The sequence below is a fragment of the Myotis lucifugus genome, unplaced genomic scaffold, assembly GCF_000147115.1.
Source record: "Myotis lucifugus unplaced genomic scaffold, Myoluc2.0 scaffold_1392, whole genome shotgun sequence".
Lineage (NCBI taxonomy): Eukaryota > Metazoa > Chordata > Mammalia > Chiroptera > Vespertilionidae > Myotis > Myotis lucifugus.
The window spans coordinates 34,078-38,097 of record NW_005872440.1 but is presented as its reverse complement, the minus strand read 5'-3'; the positions used below and the strand labels follow the sequence as shown (position 1 = coordinate 38,097).

The 4,020-nt window shown below is 51.1% G+C and overlaps 1 pseudogene; it reads right to left on the bottom strand.

Annotated features, from left to right (window-relative positions):
- Positions 1-2,627, bottom strand: part of LOC102441819 — a 13,495-nt pseudogene extending 10,868 nt beyond the window's left edge.
- Between the last annotated feature and the right edge of the window lie 1,393 nt (positions 2,628-4,020).

The following is a 4,020-nucleotide window of genomic DNA, read 5'->3' as shown; positions in this document are numbered from 1 at the left end:
GTGCACTCACAGGGAAGGGAACCCGCCTCTTTGTTGGATGTGGGACGAGGCTCCAGTCAAAGGTGTCTGCCTGTTTGAGTTGAGAGGTCTCAGGGGGGAGCTCCTTCCCCGGGCTCTCCTTACCGTCCCCTCGTTGGATGACCTGGGGCTCATAGAGTCAGTTCTGCCTCATAATATTGTCCATGACACCTTCCTGCCTGGGTTCCTCGTCGTCCTGCACACAACCTGCAGCGCTCAGCCAGCCGAATGTCCAGCCCTCAGCCAGCTCCCAGTGTCCAGCCCTCAGCCAGCTCCCAGTGTCCTGCCCTCAGCCAGCTCCCAGTGTCCAGCCCTCAGCCAGCTCCCAGTGTCCAGCCCTCAGCCAGCTCCCAGTGTCCAGGCCTCAGCCAGCTCCCAGTGTCCAGGCCTCAGCCAGCTCCCAGTGCCCAGCCCTCAGCCAGCTCCCAGTGTCCAGCCCTCAGCCAGCTCCCAGTGTCCAGGCCTCAGCCAGCTCCCAGTGTCCAGGCCTCAGCCAGCTCCCAGTGTCCAGGCCTCAGCCAGCTCCCAGTGCCCAGCCCTCAGCCAGCTCCCAGTGCCCAGCCCTCAGCCAGCTCCCAGTGTCCAGGCCTCAGCCAGCTCCCAGTGCCCAGCCCTCAGCCAGCTCCCAGTGTCCATGACCTCACCCAGCTCCCAGTGTCCAGCCCTCAGCCAGCTCCCAGTGTCCTGGCCGCGGTGCTGTAGCTCCTCCAAGTTCTTACACCTTCAGGTGGGCATTTCCCTGGCCCTGCCACCCAAGGCTCTGTTCCCCTTAAACCTTCCCTGTCGGGAGGCAAATGGGGAAGGGGGGAGCCCTCCAGTGGTGCTGGCCATTCACTCTTTTTTAAAAAGGTATAATCAGGGCAGCTATTTTATTTTTAGTTAATTAATGTTTAATTATAATTGACAAACAGTATATGTTAGTTTCTGGTGTATGACGTAGTGATTGAACACATATACCTTACAGAGTGGTCACCACAAGAAGTGGATCTTTCACCGCACATGGTCATTAGAGTTACTGACCATCTCCCCAACCTGCATGTCACACCCCATGACTCGCTGTGTAACTGGCAGCTTGTGGTCAGTCCCTTCCCCTTCCCATCCCTCCCCACCTCTCCCTCCTGGCAACCGTGCATTTATTCTCTGTATCTATGTGTTTGTTTCTGTTTTGCTGGGGGTCTTATTCCAGCATCTAGAAGGGTTCAGGAATCTGGAGAAGGGCTGTGTGTAACTTAATAAAGAGTCCAGAGACGAAATATAATTTTAAAAGGCATGTTGGGGAGTCAGAGAAGACTTAGCTAAGGGAACTAAGTTCTCCTTGTCTCAGGACCCCTTACTCTTTATTTACACAATTTGTCCTAAGGCCAGGTAGATATACACATCAAAGGGTAAGGTTTCCTATACACAATCCCTTGTCAGATTGGGGAAAATTGCTTTCGGCTGCTCAGGTGTTTGGCCAGTAGGAGGCAATAACATGTAGATTAAGATGCCCTTAGCTGTCTGGCAGCCACAATCATCCTTCTCAGGTTTGGGGAAATGCCCTCAGCCATCTCCAGATGATTCATCTCCTGCTGACATGATGGCATTGGCTTCGGGCACTGTTTCACTTCGTTTTGTGTTTTAGATTTTCCATGTAAGTGAAATCATATGGTATTTGTCTTTCTTTGTCTGATTTATGTCAGGAAACATAATATTTTACATCCATGCTGCCTCAAATGGCAACATTTAATTTTAAAAAAATATATTTTTTATTGATTTCAGAGAGGAAGGGAGAGGGAAAGAGAGATAGAAACATCAATGATGAGAGAGGATTATTGCTTGGCTGTCTCCTGCACAAACACCCTTGAGATCGAGGCCACAACCCAGGCATGTGCCTTTGACCAGTATTGAACCTGGGCCCCTTCATTCGAAGGCCAAAGCTCTATCTACTGAGCCAAAGCAGCCACGGCAGGTTTTAATTTTTTCATGTCTGAGTAATATTCCATCGTATGTATGCACCACACCTTCTTCATCCATTCGTCTATTGATAGCTACCTAGGTTGACTGGCTTTCTTGGCTATTCTATCTAATATGCAATTAATCATCACTCTGTCACAAAGATAGCATGCCCAGTCCTCTCAGCCCTGTCGGAGTCCCCCAGTCCGGGGGGGCCACTGAGAGAGGGCAAGTGATCGCCCTGGTGGAATGCTGTTCAGAGGCCCTCCTGACCCTTTATAAAAAAACACAAAAACAAATTCCTTTGGGGGGGGGGGAGGTATCTCATGTACAGAGGCCCTCAGTTCATGGCCCCTCCTTAATCTGCATAACATCCTCCAACTTTGTTCTTCCTTTTCAATATTGTTTTGACTATCTTGGTCTCTTGCAATTTCTTAGAAATTTTCAAATCGGTTTAATTAATTCCTACAATTTCACAAAGGAAAGCTTAGTGTTGGGATTGTTAAGGTACAGGTGCCTGAGGACCTCAGGCGGGACCCCCGAAGGAGCTGACCAGGGAGAGTCTGCCTAGGGACACCCCCCCCACCCACCCTAACTCACCCCATGTTATCTGCGGGGGCAACCAGCACCACAGAACCGGAAGCAGCTGCAGAAGCCGCCGCCACCGCGACAGCCATGCGTGCGATGTGAACCAGCCCGGCCTGGTTCTGGACTGGAAGCTGCCGCCAAGTTTCTTCCTATAAAGATGACAACATGGTCTAATGCACAGTCCGCAAAACCACCTCTTAGGGCTTCTTTGCCCTAAATCTTTCTGCCCCTTCTTCAAAGCTACTTACCCTGGCAGGACTGGGCAAGCCACTCCCACCACAGCCTCAGGGTCTCAGCCTTGGAACCTTGCATCTGCATCCCCATGGAGTGATCCCCCAACACACCTGCAGCCTCAGGGTCTCAGCCTAGGAAGCACCCGCGCCCCCATGGAGTTATCCCCTCCCAGCAACAGCCTCAGGGTCTCAGCCTCAGAACTTTGCCCATACCAGTGAGTGACCCCCCCCCCGCCCCCCCCGCCCCCCCCCCCCCCACACACACCTGCATCCTCAGGGTCTCAGCCTCCAAAGTGTCTGCACTCCCAGCAAGTGATCCTATCCCATCGACATTCTCGGGGAGTCAGCCTCAGGACTTCCATCGCCCCAGCCGAGTGATTGCGGGGTGGGGTACGGGGGGCGTATCTGGGTGACGCTGCCCAGCAAACCTCTCCCATTAGACAGAAACTTGTGACCGGGTTAGGGAGAACAATCGGTTTTGTTTAAAATATTCAAAAACTGCAAAGGAAATGTCTGAGGTCGGGTTTCACATGGGAAGTAACTTACAACTAATTTCTGAAGGCAAACTGAGACATTGCAGTTACATTACTGGAGAGCACCCCGTGGTCCAGAGGTGTGGCTCCGCAGCGGCATTGGCGGGTGCTCCCCACCCTGGTTCCTCAGCACCTCAGGCCGGGCTTGAGCCCACCCGGGAAGGCCTTTCCCTACAGTTCTCACCAAGGCCGGCAGGTTTGTAGACACGAATAAGAAGTGCCCATGCACACGTCCCGAAGCTGCTGGGCCGGCAGGAATGACAAACAAACAAGAAAAGAGCAAAACCAGAAACACCACCGATCCCAACATAGGTCATCTTTTTCTTCAGATGACGGCGTGTTTCCCTCTTCTTCGTCTTCTAGAAGCGAGACAGATTCAAGTACTGATGAGTCTACCAATGGAAAAGTTCAGAGAAAGAGAGGAGAGAAAAGGGATAAAAGGAAAAAAGAAAGAAAGGACAAAAGATGAAACATCAAGAAAAAGAAAGAGAAGGAAAAAAGGAAGAAACAACCACATGATATCACCTTTCCAAGGTCTCATGAACTTCCTGTTTAAGGAGTTTATTTTATGACACTTTTAGTTTGGGTTTGCATTTTTATTGGTTTGTCAAGACCATGGCAGGTACAGTGTCCAATATATTAAAGAAAAAATCCTATCTAACAAAGAGGGAATATGCGTAATTGACTGCCCCACACTCAAAGATGGCAGTGCCCAG